This window comes from Mercenaria mercenaria, chromosome 15 (genome assembly GCF_021730395.1).
Source record: "Mercenaria mercenaria strain notata chromosome 15, MADL_Memer_1, whole genome shotgun sequence".
Classification (NCBI taxonomy): domain Eukaryota; kingdom Metazoa; phylum Mollusca; class Bivalvia; order Venerida; family Veneridae; genus Mercenaria; species Mercenaria mercenaria.
This window is the reverse complement of record NC_069375.1, coordinates 67,596,069-67,615,940: the sequence shown is the minus strand read 5'-3', so window position 1 is coordinate 67,615,940 and position 19,872 is coordinate 67,596,069.

Here is a 19,872-nt window from a genome sequence, read left to right as displayed (position 1 = left end):
TAATCAATAGAGCGCACACGTACGTAGGTTTCGCGCAGTATTATGGCGTTTTGAAGTGTAAACAAAAAAAAAAAACAATCGTATAAGATAAAGTCAATATTGTCCGAAAGTATTGGTCTAGCACTCATTAAGGTTTAGGAGTATATCACCAAAACACAGAAATTTTTAATAAAACGAACAACATGATCGTTACCAATACTTTACCTGACCATTACATGTCCTGCCGTACTGTCCCGTACTTAAAATATTCTGAAAATGTTGTCCCCCTTTGAAAATGAATGCCATTTGTAAAGAAATAAAAATAAACAATTGCTGAAAACTGTGTTCCACCTAGTTACGTGAAATCTCAACACTCGCACGCTATTGCAAATGCATCAAAACGAACATGTGTAACAGTTCTTTGAAAATGGTGAGTTTTTAAAGGCGTTTGCCTGTCCGAAAGTGGAGCCCCTGGCAGTCCTTTTCCGGATTTCAATGTTTATATCAGTATACTGACACTTGTTTTGTAGAGTAATATACACGCTATCATTAAAAAAACTACAAAACAAGTGTCAGTATACTGATATAAACATTGAATTCCGGAAAAGGACTGCCTAAAGGGGCCCACTTCCGGACAGGCAAACGCCTTTAAAATCTCACCATTTTCAAGGAACTGTTACACATGTTCGTTTTGATGCATTTGCAATATCGTGCGAGTGTTGACATTTCACATGAATTAGGCGGAACACAGTTTTCAGCAGTTGTTTATTTTTATTTCTTTGCAAATGGCATTCATTTTCAAAGGGGGACAACTTTTACAGAATATTTTAAGTACGGGACAGTACGGCAGAACATGTAATGGTCAGGTAAAATATTGGTAACGATGTTGTTCGTTTATAAAATATTTCTGTGTTTTGGTAATATACCCCTAAACCTTAATCTTCGCCAATATTTTACGTTAATTTACGCAATATTTGTATCCTGAAAATATCGTAACCTACAAAGTAAACCGATGACATCGTGGCGTAGAGGTAATGTGTCCGACTTCCACGTATGTTACCACGGGTTCGAAATCATATTGGACCATTTTTTATTGTAATGATATCGATACTGCTTTTATTCTTATATTATTTCATGTAATTCTATTTCATGATATTGCACTGCCATTTGTAATCCCGCTCGAAAATAATTGAGAAATATAGCCACATATACCAAATTATTACTTAGTCTAAGACAAAATGAATATACGTGTACATGTATCTCTTCTGGCGACCGCGACTGGATCCGTAAATGAAGTCATCAATATGACGTTCGATTATGAAAATAATAATGCTGAATAATGTCTGATTAGATCAGTAGAAAGGCTTATGATATCAGATATCATGCAACGAAACAAGCTAATCTGGAATCTAAATATTCATATGAGCCGTGCCATGGGAAAACCAACATAGTGGGTGTGCGACCAGCATGGATCAAGACCAGCCTGCGCTTCCGCGCAGTCTGGTCAGGCTCCATGCTGTTCGCTTTTAAAGCCTATTGGAGTTGGAGAAACTGTTAGCGAACAGCATGGATCCTGACCAGACTGCGCGGATGCGCAGGCTGGTCTGGATCCATGCTGGTCGCACACCCACTATGTTGGTTTTCCCATGGCGCGGCTCATATTTCCACTTATAAGGAAAAACGTACTAAAACCCTTTTACCGGTTTTCTTTGTACCCCACACACCTTATTTACAATACATTTTTACATGTCGCTATTACCTCTTGATAATAGTATTCATTATGTTCAAAAATTCTTGCCGAGTTCATTAGAAATACGATTATATAACATGAAATAAGAGCATGTATATTACTGAAATCTGCTTTAAGGATGTACGAGCGTTTTTGTGTGTGTGTGTGTGTTTTTTTTTTTTTTTTTTTTTTTTGGGGGGGGGGGGGGGGGGGGGGGGGGGTAAGGATACCTACATTTTTGAAAAATGTTTCTTTGAATATTTCTTTCTAACAAATGTTTTTCCAAAAATTGATGCTAAATCATTAAATATGGTTACTAAAGTATCATTTTACCAAACAGATTCAACTTGTTGCGATTTTTTCACCCTTTGTTATGGCTGGCATTTGCCTAAAATTGATGTAAGAGGTACAACGGTGTAGGGGTCGGTAGCTTCAAGTGTTTATGAAAGTAGATCAGGTTCGGCTCTGATATTTTTCTGACTGATATATACATATAATGATAAGCTACAACTAAAATAAAAGTTTTCAGCAAAGCACACTTTATACTTTCCAGCGAAAATATCCTTACAAAAGAACTAAAAATGTACAAATTAGCCAGTTTTTAAACATATTTTTTTCTAAATAAATCTCTTAGATGCACGGTGACCACAACTTTTTTCTTTCCATTTTGAAACATTATTGTGTGTCATTTAAGCCGCAAAGTATATTTTAAATCTCAACGTCAGGTTTCTTTCTAGATCTTAGATATAAATACGTTTATTCCATTGAAAATAATGTGGGTGGGGCAATTATGTCAGCATATTAAAAAGAAATAAATTTGAAAGTGACAGTTATGCTTATATAATTCTGATATCACCTTGTATTCAGAGAAACTGGTAAAACCTGAAATCCCTATAACATTTAGTGGGATATCATTTGTTTTATAAAGTACCACCATTTTTTCATTTTTTAACAAAATTTCAGAAATGCTTAAACAATAGGTAAAGTAGATCTAAATGTCCAATAAAATTAAAACGAGTTCGGTGACCTGTGCTTTTTTTTGGATCGATTGTCTATCCAATGTTAACAGTGTAGAAATTCCTTATGGCGGATCGAACAAAAGTAGTCATATATAAACAAATATCGTTCCATGCCATACATTTAGTCACTGATCAAAATATAATTATTTTGGCACGACGTTATTTTAAGCTGTCGATCGTAAAAATACAAAATTTTAACTTATTTTTTCAATCAGTATGTGTACATTTCTGTTGTTGATTTTTTTGACAATGCGCGAAAATTAGGTCACCGGACAAACCTAACTAAGGTAAGGGAAGTAACACTGTTACAGTAGATATATATAACTGACATTGTTATTCCCCCGCTTAGCAAATAAGAAGGGAATGAACATATATAATGATAGATAGGAGTAAAAAAAAAAATAGTAGTTGACAGTCGAGTATTGTGACAAGTGTATGGCAATACCTAGTCCCCTGAGTAAAAGTTCTTGTGTCCAAAACTACCGAAAGAAAGGCGTAGAATGGGGAGGGGGGGGGGGGGGGGGGGGGGGGGCCTGAAAGTGGCATGTACCACACCCGCATCTGTCATCTAGCTACCATATTATTACAGTCGCAATCGTTTGATTTAAAATGTAATGTAATCTATTTAATAACTGCTGTTAAAATTGTAAGATATATTTTAATAATATTATATATATACTAGCATGCATGACAAGGTTTAAAATAAACATGAGACAGCTAAAAATCATTAAGCATAAAAAATAGTACATATTAATACATATAAGAAATAGTTGCAATAGATTATTTTGAATATTACAGCTAGTCTAGAGGAAGTTGTAAGTTTTTGTAGCGGCTTTTATTAAAACAATGAAAAACCCGTTCGAGAAAGCCAGGGAAATCGTTGAATCAGATTAAGAGAAAATTTAATCGGGTGCCGAGTCTTTGTCTGATTATGATGGAGTGTAACATTTTTATATGTTCAGAGGCAATCGATCATCCAGTACATTCAGTCCTTTGATTATTCTCTTATTTGTCTTAGGAACTAATTTCCTCAAGCTCATAGAGTATGAAAATATTCTTAACATGAGGATAAAAAAAGATAAAAAAGATCCTACATCCTTAAATCAGATTTGGAATGAAAGAAAATTCATGAAAAATCAGAACAAATCAATGTAGGCACAAGAAACATTTTATGTATTATAATTAGATTATGTGTAATCTGCAGGTATTGCTTAGCCATAATTATAACTTAATCAGATGTAAATATAATCAACAATTATGTATGGAGACGTTTTATAGAAACATTCAATTAAACGCAATTGTTCATAATAGTCTTTTAAACTTCTCGAAATTACAGATAAATTATTTTCATCCAAACTTGAGTTCCAACACTTAGCCTACCTCAGCCCCATAATAACACTGTTATTTACACAATAGCAGTCATTCAAAGTCGCAACTTGACCGCGATGGTTGACCGATGATATCGATTATTTCATTGTAAAAATCAAGGGTGCTTAAGGTAGCCGTGTATATTTATATGGAATCAGTTTATATACAGTTCAGTATCAAAGAATACTATTAGGTTATTTAACATTGTTCTGTACAATACGGTGATATATTTGGACGAGTACCCAGCTGAGAAAACCATATTGGACGAGCCGCTTGGCGAGTTCAATATGGTTTTCTCAGCTGGGTACGAGTCCAAATATATCTCGTATTGTACAGTACAATGTTAAATAACCTTTTTATTCTATATCTATTTTATCTTACTATAATAATAGTTTAAATTAAAAATGTTTCACTGAATTGTATCCCTGCCTTTTCTAGTTTTTCCCAGCTTGGTATGAGTGCAAATATATATTATACAGAACAATGTTAGACCTTAAATAACCTTTTTATTCTATATTTATTTCACTCCATACGTAATATACGTAATTCATTGAATGTTGTTTTTTCTGGGTATTATTATTATTATTATTATACCAGATTTATATAGCGCCCTTTTCATGATCAATTTCACGTTCAAAGGCGCTTTACATACTTCAAATGCAGCCACACAGGGCGCATAATTCATCCTCTAATAGTACAGACACAGAGCGATCTGACCAGAGGGACAGAGTGAGACAAAGTCCCCACGACAGAGAGATCAGAAATCAAATACAGGCTTGTCCGGCTAACTTAGCCTAACTCGTTGCGAATAGACAGCCTAATTCTTTAACGTGCCCAGTGTATAGCAATGATACACGCAAGGATTGCCTGGGTTCTTGACCAGTACACCTCTAGTTGGGTGGGAAACACTGAAAAGCATTTCTGAGTTCCCGAGTAGCTGCCGGGGATAGAACCCCCGACCTCAGGATTGGAAGGCCAGTGTGCAAACCACTGAGCTATCCGTCCACGTATCATCATTAAAAAAAGTATACGGTGCAACCTCCCTACAACAGCTACTTGGCGATTTGGGTGGTAATAATACTTTGCTGAGATATTATGCCACAAACACTGTCAGCAAGTTTGGTGAAGATCGGATGAAAACTGTTCGACTTAAAAGAGCGGACAAGGCCAAATTCTCCGTTTTTCGAGTAATTCAAGGACTATAATCAAAGAGTGCCTGGTACAATTTGGCTTGTTATCGGAATTGGCCGAGATGTAATGCCCACAAACATTGTCAGCAAGTTTGGTGAAGATCCGACGAAAACTGAATTATAGAGCAGACATGTTTTGGATGCTGACAGCCCGTCCGTTGCCATTCATAATCTTCTCCATTTTGTTTCTTAACCGTTAAATAAAAACTGCTGAGGTAGCTATTCAGAGAGTCAAGGCTGATACCAATTTCTAGGTTTCGTCCGGAACGGCTTCTTTAAGCGTCTTTTCAAATATTCCAACATCTGATGATCCTTTTTTTCTGTATTTTTAAGTTTTTTTTATTATTAACGAACGTTTTAATATCTAAATCAGAAAGCACTGTTATCCCTTGAATCGTTTTTGTGTGTTGTAAACAAAAAAAAAAACTCAAATTAAATCCAGATTTCAAGACGCAAAATCAAACTCTGTACATAGAGCGCCTACTTCATCCGATTTACATTCGGAACATTTTCATGCGTTTCGGGCTTTATCGTATGTTTAACATGGGACTGTTGAACCGTCCAAATACAGAAAATACAGGATTTTTTTTTGTACGCGCGTGCGTCCAAATACAGAAAATACAGGATTTTTGTACGCACGTGCATCCAAATACCGTAATATATTATACGGTCACGTGTTGCAAATGAACGTTCGCGATTGGATAGATAAAATAGGTATAGAATAAATACTTATATTTGATCGGTTAAAACTTTCCAATACACTAACTTATAATGACACAAATTTATATTTCCTTTTTTTTCGTGCTGCTCGCGTTTTACGTACACTCCATTTCAATAATAGGTTGTGCCTCATTATGTATTATAATACAAAGTTAAACCATCGGGGTCAAGTTGCGTCCACTATACACACGAGAGTGTTTATAAATATATTAATTCATATTTGATCCTAACACTAAGGGTGTTTTCCTTAATTCGTCCCCAACATAGCCAAACAGCTATTTACACAAAAAATCATTTATTACCCCGCATGTACAATATACTGAGTTTAACATGGAGTTTCCTGATTACATTTAGCTCATTGCAGAAGGGCATCATGGGCCCCTACAGCTGCTTTAATGCCTCATACAGACATTGGTAACTTAATGCATGGTATGTCAAACAAAACTGTTGGTGTAAATACTTCCTATTATTTTCCTAAGTTAAGTTCTTCTCACCCAAAATATCCTCTAAAAGCCTTTATTAACAAATCATTTACGACTGTTTTATTATTTTTATTATTTTACCAAATACATTAACAGGGAAAATTGCCATGGAAGCTGTTAAGTAACTACTCATAATGGCCATGTTTTGCTATACCTTGTCACAGATGTGGCTTTAAATTGCTAAATATGAATAACGATAGAAACATTTGGTTGAATATTCCCGCTATTGATTATAACGGTAGTCCTGCTAAAGCATGATTATGTATTTCATTAGATTGCATTCTAAATACTGAAAGTTTACAACACTGAATGAAATCTGTTTACTCTAATCAATCCTAAATATGGAGATATGTGATTCAAAAGCGATGTAGAAGCGTCCGAATTTTAAGTTTTATTTCAAAGCACATCCCAGCATAAAAATAACCAAATACTCGAGCAACAATTGATTACTGAGAAAGCATGAATCAATCTAGATTCAGTAACCCCATCTGACTGTATAAAACCTAGCCTTTTCTAACCATAAAAAAATCTCTGCAACAAGTTTGGTACAAATAGTTCCAACCGAAATACAAACTACCTGTTAGGAAATGCACGCCATATTTTGACATAAATGATGTCCAAACGAAAAGAAATGGCTCTAAAAACTGTGTCAAAGGTTGACATGTTAAAATGTGCAACAATGTTGCAAGCAGAAAATCTGTATTAAAGTGGCGGTCTCCATAAGTTTGTTTTCCTAGTACAAACAGATTTTGATATATTTTTGCTAACAGTTAGCCTTATAAATGGGTCTTACATCCCCGAAATAGTTAGCCAATTACAGAACAAATAGGCGGATTTCAATGTTTTTATATCAACTGAACTAAAAGTAAAGGGTATAATGTGTACACTATAAACATATACTGACATGATGTAAGACATTTGATTCTGTAGCATACTTTTACAAAAATATACCTCTTCATATGCACTTTGAAGAATCTTATACATTTTGCATCTACCATCTTTGCGGAAAACCACAACATTTCTTGATACAAGAAGAGAGACAAATCCCATTTTTTGAGAATATTGCCAAATGACAAGACATCGCTGAGTTATAAGGATTTTTCTGTGCTTTGCCTGCGAAGTGACTTATTTGCCTTTGATTGCAGAAAAAGACATGAGGAAAATGCAGAAAATGCTAAATTTTCGTATTTCAAAATTTCAATTCATTTATGTGTAAATGTAACCCATGCTTAATGAATTGTACTGTACCTAACTCTAAAAATCATGTTTTATTGCTCAGTTGCTATCAATTTGATATTTCCAAACAGCTTTTACACTCTCTAAGCGTTGCTGTATTGGTGAAAGCAATGGGCAAATGACATAGACTTTTCAATCAAGAATAAAAGCTTGGTGTATATTTACTCCTTATGTTATGTTTTCTTTTTGACCTTTCTGATATTTCATTGTTTATATGTTATTCTGCATTACCATTCCGTAAGGAGCCATGCACTTTCGGTGCCTTATACCTCAGTTGCAGCATCTGCCAAAGCTTTCATGAATTTTTCGTGTATACTATAAAGTTTCAACACAGAAATTTGATAATATTTGTAAGTCTCAAAAGGCCTTGCTGTTGCAGTCCAAATCAGCTATACATGTGAGTTGATAACTTATGATTTCTAAACTCATTTAGTTTACCTCAAAATTTAATTATTCTTTCATTAATATCAGGTTTTAGCGGTTTTATGCTCAGTTTTCCATATATTATGTGAGTTGGTGTAGATCTTTTTAGTTGAAATGTTGGTTTAGATATTTAAACTGCACTCTTTCTAAAATGTAATTGGTATACATATGGCATTTATAATTTTATTAGATAACGTAATCTGTATATTGTTGGAAGATTTAAAACCCTATTTTTAAGTAGTAAACACATTGTTTTGTTCGCTTGTTTAGCTATATGTTTTTTCGCTTTTAAGTAAATTTTGGGTTTGGAAAGGTAGATACCAAGATACTTGTACTCATTCATAATATCTAGGTTAGCTCCTTCAAAAGTTGAAGATTTTACATTAAGACCCAAATATAAGTATTTTAGTTTTATAACAATTAACCGTTGACTTCCATTTGTCACAATATTCCTTAAAAACGTAGCGTTTTCTTTCAAGACAGTACTATTACTGCTTACCCAAAACAGTGTCATCCGCATTACGAAATAATGAAAAGTTGGAATACATTCTCTTTATAGGTAATATTACCTTTTATTCCAACAGCGTCTGAAACATTCATTTCAAAAATGTCTTGAAATCATTTAGAAAGACAGAAAATTGCAAGGAAAGGTAGATACCAAGATAGGTTTTCTAATTTATATCTTTCTAAAAATTAGTGATAATGTATTTTTACATTTTTTGCGGACAGTTTTTTGAACATTTTTATTCAGCTCAGGTTTGTTTGAGTTATACACTTTGCGTGCAATATGATATCTATTTCGAGCTCTGTTACATTCCTTTCTAAACCAAGTTTTGAATATTTTAGGCTGTTTGGTTTTATCATATTTATTTAACTTTTTGGCCAAATGCTAGCTCACAAGAATTTGAAAAATGCCATTTATTTTTTAAGACCTTACTTTGAATATTTTTGGGAAAGATTTTTCCTTCACTGCGTTCACCTTCATCTAAAATATTTTTATTGCCACCAAGTTAATATTTTCATAAAAGTTCTTTGGCTTATCGTCATCACCCGACAATAGCCTTATAAAAATCTTCCGTAAGTATAGTCTTCTGCAGAGATTTTCTGCACAACTTAAGACAAAGTTTAACTGTGCTATGTAAGTCCAATAATAGACTAGGTAAGTCCAAAACTGTCTTTCGCTACTTCAAAAGTATCTGATACACTTATAAAATTATCAACATTGCCTTTGAGACTACATGCTATTTTCGGGTTATTAAAATCAATTAAAATTTTCAGTATTCGTTAACATTTGGACAATTGTTTTCATTATTAATAGTAAATGATCCTCTTGTAATTTGTTAAAAGTGTAATTGTTTTCAGAAATCAGTACGTCATTTTCCTGCTTTTCAAAAATGAAAATGAAAAATCCAGCTACAGATACCAAATTATCTATTGGTCTAAGACAAAATCATTATACATTGTACATGTTTCTTCTGGAGACCGCAACTGGATCAATGGCGTCATCAATATAGCGACCGATTATGAAAATAATACTGCTAAACAATGTCTGAATAAATCAATAAAACGGCTTATAATATAATGTTATTAATCAAGCAATTTCATATTGGCCTTGTTATTAGTCCAAGGGTTGTCGTATACGACTGCCCGAGGACAAATAACTAGGCCAATATGAAATCGCTTGATTAATGATAATATTATTATTCAACTTTCAACTGTTGGCGGTAACAGTATAAGAACTCTGTGAGTTACCTTATGACAGCTATGCACGTTCAGGTAAAAAATCTTGACAAGTTGTTTACAGTTTAGACGTATTTTAGAAATCATGATCATTTTCGCTAGTAAAACAGAATGAGTTGTATGTAGGTACTTGAAAATTATTTTGAGAGATACTTTTAATGCGTCAAAATCAAGAGTAACTAGAACTTACCTTATTTTTTGGAATTCCTATTTATTTTCTTTACTAACTTTAGCGAGTATCATATCATTTGAACTGTGATAAAAACTGCTTTAAAAGTCATTTCCTTTTAGGCTGCAAGCAACGAGACACAAAATTATACACATATGTGTTGATCAAGATAATACAACCAACCAAGCACATATTATATAGTCCCATGCCTCGTTTAATTCTTATCCGAAATTGTTTGCAGTTCACAACTGACAGTGACACTCTTGTTCGCCAATTTATTCATCCACTATCCAGCACTTGAATCGCTATTTATCATTGCACAAATAGTCCACACTATCAAAATATCTGTTAAAGATAAGTCTCATCCTTTTAATTAATCTGAGTTTCCATATTTTCTTATTATTTTCCTTGACAACTGCCAGAATTTCTGACAGGAAACACTTGCATTCTACACAAAACCGAATAAGCGAAAGTACCGTTGTAATCTCTGAAAAAAAAAACAAAGACAAATATCAAACAGGGAATGCCACGCACCAAAAACGCAGCCTCCCCAAAACGAAACCCACAGCACGCAGACGCGTGCACCACACACACACACACACACACACACACACACAGCCAACACACTAGGACAAAACGAACAAACAAAGGAACACACACACACACACACACACACACACACACACACACACACACACAAAGCCAACACACCAGGACAAAACGAACAAACAAAGGAACACAGTGGGGCACCGCCTTGGAACGGTCAGTGTCAAAAACACCACTGGGGAGCTTAAACCGGTTTATGGTGCGCACCCAACCTCACTCTTACTGAAGACGTACATCCCGCTCAGTCATACTTGGTTATTAAATGAACATGTTGGATGATTTTTTTTGTCAAAATGTGAAAAAAATGTAATCTATAACTCTGATGTAAAACAAAATGGCGTCATTTAAAAATCTAACGGAAGTGGCTTCTCCGTATTGGCCCTCTCTTTTGAACCAATCAAAATGCTTGAATTCCGTATTGGCCCTGTTTTTCTCGTATTGGCCCTGTTTTTCTCATATTGGCTCAGTTATGTTTTGTATTAGCTCTGTCTGTTTCATATGATGTTTGCAATTGATATAATACAGTGTGTAATATTGTAAAGTTGAATAATAATATCAGGTATAATGCCACGAAACAAGCTGATTTGGCATTTTAAATATTCATATGTTTACACTTATAGAAAAACATGTATTGAGTCCTTTTTACCAGTTTTATTTGTAACCCTAACAATCTAATTGACAATGCAATTTACATTTCGCTAATACATTTTGATATGCATCTATAGGATCTTCATAAAGCCTTTACTAACGAATCATAAGTGCGTGTACTCCATGTCGGTGCAGAAAGCAGAGCAACAGTAGAACATGATTAAGGACCCGACGAATCAGGACAACAGACAATTATCATAGCAGCTAATTTCCAGTGGGCTTGAAGAACTGCCTATCATGACATCCTCCACCTCTTTCGTTAGACCCAATCAAAGAGTAAAGTGTAGATTCCAGTTAAGAAAGGACTGAACACCAAACATACACAGTAACCCCAAATAACCGTGTCATATCCTCTTGTAATAAAACATTTTATTATTTTACCAAATGCAACAACGGCGATAATTGCCGCGGAAGCTGTTAAATAATTACTCATAATGGCCGTGTTTTGATATTTCTTGTCACAAATGTGACTATAAATTGTTTAATATGAATAACGTTAGGAACATTTAAGCAGGATATTCCTGGAGTTGATTATAACACTAAAGTAAATCTGTTTACTTTAATCAATCTTAAATATGGAGATGTGTTATTTCAATGCATTTTGAATTAATTTATATATAGTTACCACGTCTGACTGTAAAATGTAAAAGCCTTTCTTAACCATAAAGATAAAAACAAAACTACAAGTTAGGCACAAGTAGTTCCCGCCAAAATATAAATTACCTGTCGGGAAACTGTATGCCCTATTCGGACATTTATAAATGACGTCAAAGGTTCACATGGTACGTTTAACAATGTTGCAAGTAAAAAAAACTGTATTGAATTAAACTGTATGAAATGTTATATTCTCCCATTTGAAAGTGCCATTAATCAAAGCCGCTAGTTTGACATTTATAGCATAATGTGGAAAAAGAGGTATATAGACTAGAAAGGAATCTTATGTACTGACAGAAGAAAGCATGCAGTTTTTTTTTTTTATAGGATTTCACCAGATTGTTTAATGACTTCAAAGGTCTTTCCAGAGTTTGAATATACATTATAAAAATATCTTTTCACGTAGGGTTAAATAGTAGTTAGACATGAATTTTTGTGGTTAAAGCAATTCTAGATTCTCTTTTGCAAGACCTTCTTTATTCACTGTCACATTTTGCCAATGCATCGAACCTATTTTGATTTGCTTTATTTGTTTACTGGAAATCTGTATTTTGTATGTTTCTACTATATCAAATAGTCTATCTTGTGATGCTGTTTTTGTACACTTCCTTCTGGTTATGTCATGATTTTCTACTTTTTTCCTGTGTTAAAAAGGCAGTGTTTTATCAATTTTATCTCTCTGGGAGGTAATCATTAAACAATTTGTCCCTGACGAGTATTGCATTTTTTCCACTTTCTTTTGCTGATTTCAGTTGTGGATACAGACTGATCATATTTTATCAAAATCCTATTATATTGCATTAGAGGGGCGTGGCTTGTATTTGGGTATTCATATAATTGTATTATGTATTATTTCCATTGGCACTGAAATCCCCACTACAACTGTTCTTACTTATAGTGTTTATCTTATTCATGTTCATTTCATTGTTATTACTGGAACAAGCTAATGATCTTGTTGACCTTGTGGATATATTGTACTGTGACAATCGTATTGTTACTTGTATTTGTTATCCAGTTTGGTTGCCAAGCTCCTTTTCCGGATTAATTTGTTTGACTATGTACATAAGGATCATTTTGAACGTGAGAGTTCGTATTCGCTTCTAATCTCCGACCGTCTTTTTATCAGTCTAATAAACTCGCAAAAACCTATTGTCAATTTAAAAAGGTTGCTATATTTCCTCTACTAGGACGTTGACAATCATTTTAATTTGTACTGACAAGGTACATGGCACATTGAACAATATGATATCACATCACGTGTTCACATTAAAAGAGTAGCTGCTATAACAGTTACAAGGACAAAGATTGAGCAGGAACAGACACGTTAAAAGAAGACAGCTAACTTACACTTTTCAACGGTGTATGTTTGGATGTGTTCATTATGAAAATATATACAACAGTTCACAAAGTATAACATGCAGACAATTAAGACTTAATAGCAATCAAAGGACTGAAAGTACTGGAGGATAGATTGTCTTTGAACAACACAGATTGTACAAGATTTTGACGATTAGCATTTATCATTTATCAATTAACATTAGCGATTTGATATTGACGGAACCGGCTACCTAGCCACTGCCTTCTCCGCATGTAAAATATGAATGTTTACATACTCCTCGTCAATTATTTCTCGAAACATATAACTTATTAGCCTCTGATCTGTTATCTGTAAGCTATACTCTGTCTACATACGAGTTAAAATACTGCAAGTAAGTTCAGACAGAGCCCTTTGCAATATTTTGCGTGACCGATAAAATCATAACCCGCCATCAGTATTAGCCCGTAATTGCATTAATGAATACTTGTGACCGTTTAACTGAACCTGTTGCTTTTAAGCATTTATAAACAAATTGTTAGATTTACTAGTACGTAATATATTTTTTTCAAAAAATAAAACAACATTTCTCTTCAAATTTCAAAAATGAACGTCTGTAAAGACAGCTGAAGATGTAGTCCTTGAAATAATTTCTGTTCCGTTTTGAAAACGATTCAGCACGTCCATATCTTATTACCATCATTGAACCAATGGCTCTTTTATATGGAACAAATATCGTAAAATGATGTCAGACCATTTTTTTTTGCTCACTGGTTTTAAATCGGAACAATATCATGTCAAGGTCCAGTATCGATCAGGTATTAAACTTTCTATCCGTCAATGGGTATACTTTGTCTTCCACGCAGTTCCCTGTTATTGACAAAACAAATCATCAACATTGAAATCGGCATGCCAAACAGCTTATATTTATTACATTTAAGTTGCATTTTACGACATCTGGCCAATACTTGACCTTTGTTATTTTTTTATGTGTTTAACATATATGAACGGTTAGGTACTGACTGAGGGGATGTTTAATCATATCTTACACACATAACACTATGCCTTATCGTTAGGAAAATAAATAGTTTGGGTCATATTTTATATCGGTCCGACTGGTGTCAATCCGATATAGACATGCAAACTGAGTAACACATCTATGAATTAGGCGAGGAGAATAATCAATAGTAAAGTGTAACATGCTGTTCAAAGTAGACCTTTGATTTAAAAATAATGTGTTATGTTCCTAGCCTAGCGCCGTCATTACATTACTGTATCAACATTTTGATTGAATACATGTACATTTGTATTTAAACGCTACTGACGGAATGAATAATTAAAAAATTAAAATCATCTACGAAATCGAACAAATATTTTTCATTCAAAATATTTACAACTCACAACTTTCCCCTGTCCGCTAATATTCGTAAATATATAAGCCAGTAAATCTCTTTATACCTTCGGCGTTGATCCAGTGACCTAGATTTGCAAATTAATATGATACTGCTTTGTTTGTTTGTTTGTTTTGGGTTTAACGCCGTTTTTCGACAGTATTTTAGTCATGTAACGGCGGACAGTTAACCTTACCAGTGTTCCTGGATTCTGTACCAGTACAAACCTGTTCTCCGCAAGTAACTGCCAACTTTCCCACATGAATCAGAGGTGGAAGACTAATGATTTCAGAGACAATGTCGTTTATCAAATAGTCACGGAGAACATACGCCCCGCCCGAGGAATCTAACTCGCGACCCCGCGATCCGTAGACCAACGCTCTTACCTACTGAGCTAAGCGGGCGGGCAATATGATACTGCAGTCAGAATAAAAATCAACATATACGTATATTATACTGGCTTTAAAAAATGCGTTAAAATTGAAGTTCGACAGCTGAAAATATCGTCGTGGCAAAATAATTATATTTTTATGGTTAAATGAATGTATAGCACGGAACTATTGTTTGTACCTACGGCGCTACTTTTGTTCGTTCTGCAGTAAGGATATTTCATATTTCTACATTGGATACATTTAACATTGGATCGATTGTGAAACAATAGATCCCCCCCCCCCCCCAAAAAAAAAAGAACATGGTGAAAACCATCATGGAATGGTCAGTGGCAAAACTGTATTAACCGGTTATTGGTCCAACAAAACGCATTATGTCCGAGTCACAGTGTTATTGTATTCAGTGTATCTTTCACTGTTTGAAGGTGCGGATAGAAAAAAAGCCTAGAGAATAAATGTAAGCCGGTAACGAGGCTCCGCAAAGTTACCGTTAACAGTTTCTCGAGAGCCGCATATTTCCGTGAGCACTTAAAACTAGTGATAGATTCGTTTTCTTGCCTGTCAAATTCTTCAATTAATAGATGAAATTAAGTGAAACGAAAGCTTATTTTTTTAGCACTTTTTGATTATAGTAGCATATGAATTCACGCATTCATTCATGAATTACTGTAAGCGAATCATCTTACAACCCGGAGTGTCAGACAAAATGTTCCAGCATCCAGTTCCAGCAGAGAGGGCCCCTTTTAATGTTTTTTTCTTTGCCCCATAGTATTGCTATTTATATATGTATGATTTAAATCCCTTAAATTCATTTTATAAATAGAACTGTATATTTTTTTTTCGGGACAATTAATGACTTCCTTATGACAACTTCATAACAATAGAAATTGGGTTAGTACAAATGTTAGTATCGTTATTCTTGTTTTATGAGAATCTAATCCTTGTAGGGCCTGTACAAACGACCTTTATATGATGACGAATTGTCGAAAAACAGATAAATATATGAAAATATGTTGAGGTAATTTTAAAAGTTGATTCATTTGAATAACTGAATGCAATGTTTGAATGGGAAAAAAGCTGATAATATTTTTTTTCCTGGCCATGTAAAGAAAGTTGTTGAAAACATAGCTTCTGCGGGGTAAAACCCTTGTCTAAGGAGTAGTTATATTAGTATGATTTTTTACATAATTATGGCTCTAGGACTCAAAAATAAGCCATTAAACTTAATCCACTCATGTGCCGGACCCCTTTGGTGGAAACGATACAGCATGATATTCATAATAAATATCTCCTTGACCTGGATATAACTTTAATAAGAATCCTTCATTTAAGGACGTAGGTTACCTTAATATTTGTATGTGCGCATGCCCAGCCGGAAGCTTACGTGACGATTGACGATGACGTTTTCGACAAACTAAATGTATTTGTATATCCATTCTTCTGTAAAATATCCATAAACCTGTCTTCGCTCTGATGCTTAATGGTTAAATAATGCAGAAATAATAAATAAATAATTACCGCAGAAACGCTTCATAACATTGTTGTCTATAAATGACATCATTGACGTCCTGACGTCACGTGTCAGTTACCGCGCAAAATCTATATCTTTTATTTTGAAAGTACGTAATTCCGTGTATTTTCTTTATCTGAACTATATAAAAAACATTTGCTGTAATATTTTTAGTCTTTCGCCCTAAATAGTTATCAATGTTTTGCTTCTTTTTTGTAGTTATATTGAAATGTTATGCGGAATGTAGAACCATTGATGGTGGTAACTGATGTTATTGGAAATATAGTTGGGTGAAAGGTTACTTATTGCGGCCATTTTCAAATGAAAAATGAGCAGTTTGATTTGTAATACCTGTTTTTTAGTTTTTGTTAATGATTTGGTACTTATATATACTAACACTAAGCTCTAAAACTGTTCAAATTTCAGTATAAAATTGTGGTTTCTTGAATTAAATTAATATTACAATGAAAATGAAGCCAATGACCTATATGTCTAAATGTAAAATTAAAAAGATTGACACTGGTCTATTTAAGGAACACATCTTCGGCTTTTTATTTGCTTTTCAACAATATCCTTGAGAATAATAGTAGCACCCTCAATGATTTTTCCATAAAAATGTCAGACGAAGGTACTGCTGTAAACATTTTAAGCTTTGAAATGTGTTTAAATCAATGCAAGTAATACGGAAATACTGACGTTAGAAATTAAAGGATTTAAAGCTACATTAGCAAGAAAGATAATTTCATTTAATATTGTTATAAGAAATTACAATAAAAAGCAATATATAAGTTATTTTAAATATCTCTGTTGCCATGGTTACTTTAAACGTTAAGAAATATAGGGTACCATGTAAAGTGCTTGGTATTTTGATAAGATAATATTACTCTAAAATTCCCCATTGGTTATTAACAGATTGGCACTGAATCCGTCGAAAATCCCGTTTTCATACATAGATGTTAAGCGAGAAATGCGTTACCATGGTAACACAAGCCCCGTGACAAAGACATTTTAAGCTTATATTGTAAAAGTAAACGCACGGACAAGTAAAAGTATCAGTTATGCAGTCCTCTATGTATAACCATGAAACCAAAATACACTGAAAAGTGTTCAATAGCCTTATTTCTTTCAATATAAAATACGTTTGGAGGGTCATGTACTTCAAACTTGGATAAAGAATGTTCCTAAAGGAACAGAGATAAACAAAATTGAGATTGTAACAGTTGAAATATTGAATTACACGAAATTAAAAAAATATTGCTGTCATTCAACTTATTTGAATTTACTTTGGTAACAAGGTAACCTACCTCCAGGGCTAGCATTTATTGAGTCTATGAATTTATCGATATTATGTTCAAAGATAATAAAACTGTATTAGGTCAATACAATATGCAGATAATATGGGTCGCCTATTATTATATGATACCATTAAAATCACCTGCAAGTTCTGTTTATCGAGAAAGCAGATGAAAGTATATCTAAGGTGGTAACTTGTCGTAGTCTTGTTTTCAATCAAGTTCTCGTTTGCGGTTAACTGGAATGTCTTTGTGAAATGATATGCTATTGATATTGTAATAAATAAATGAACATATAATTATACCTTGTTCAACTATTTTTTTATATTAAAATTGTAATAATTTAAAAATCGGCTCGCCCTAAAATTACTTAATTCGCAGTTACAAATATGCGAATCTACATAACGGATCATAAACATGACATCGACAAAAATGTGAAGTGTCAAGATCTAATTGATTTTCTTCAGATTATATAAAGTTTTAGAAAGAAAAGTCTTTAATTTATTAATGATAATTTATTTTATCACAATCCATTAACTGTTAGATACGAAATATCATTTAAGATCCTTTGCACTAATACAAATTTCTTTATTATAAAATCATAACTATAATCTTTTCGTTTTAGAGTGTTGCACGTTTTAAAATTCAATGAAAATAAGAGACACAAGAACAAGAGGCATGTAGTGAATGTCACATTCAAACGACGCTGGTATATTTCTGAAGCTGTTATGGCTGGATAAAGTTTTTATAAATAAGATTATGAATTACAAATATTCTGTTGTTATCTTTATTTGTGGTTAATATTGTTTAATTTGCGCGGTACAATTTATTAAAAGGGAAAGAAATCAATTCATAAAAACATCAATAATTAAAAATATTCCTTTTGCACAATGAAGAGAGTTTTATTTTAAGTTTTAACGTATATTCATCGAAATTAAGAAGAAAGAATAAGAGTTAGCTGGAAACTACTTTTATGACAATCCACTTATTGAGTTTCATTGGAGATAGTTGTATATGTAAAACTTAATTTCTGTTTTCAAATAGGTTCAACTCTTTTACTTATACTTCAACTTAACCAAACTTATGTGTCGATTTCGGGAGTTCTATAAACTTCCGAACTGTATCACGTTTCTTCTAAGATATCAATAGAGGAAATACAGACAAATACAAAGAGTTCGCTAGCTTCGCATCACATGTCCTTCACCAATATTGGTCCGAGCCTTCCTTATGGCGTAGATTTGTCTTTTCATTTGTGGAAGCAATCCAGCTGGGTTGTGAAAGGTCAGTATTTCTACCCAGGTGTCAACCCCTGTTGAAATAATGCCCTTAGGGTTACCTGGGGTGTCACTCGCAATAAAAGGCTTCAAAATCGCCTTATGACCAATAATTAACTAAATTGCATTAGATACTTTAAAAAGTTGCAAATCTCCAGTCTAACAAAAAATAGAAAAATTATTCGACTTGCCAGAACTGAACCAAAAAAATCCCTTTCATAGCTTATTTTCACCGTCTTTAAAATTAAGTATTCGCAAAGGTGTTTGAAAAGGAAAGAAAAAAAACCATAACTGTAACTTAATTGCTTTTAATTTTATCAAAAATGTAAAAGTCAATTCTTTCTTCCGAGACCTCTCTAAGACAAAGTTTCGTTAACCCACAAGTTCATATTTTTGAATCGCTTCACCTTTTTATCATGCCCAATTATAAAGTTGTTATGTACAACTACAACTCCTAAACGTTCTTCTTTTGAAAACTGATTGAAATATTGTTTTCCTGACGGAAACATTTTGCTGTTTAACGCTTTTATATTTATAGATGATTTTCTCACCAAACTGTTAAATATTATTTGATTCATAAAAGGCTTAAGTCTTAAGGCATTCTCCCACATTTGTATAAATTTCAAAGTTTCTTTATTACTTCTGATGGCCAAAAACCCTGTGCAGAAACTTATTTTTGAATCCAACTGACCATCCATCTGACTCTTTATATCAAAATTTCCCTCTAGATAAGGCAAG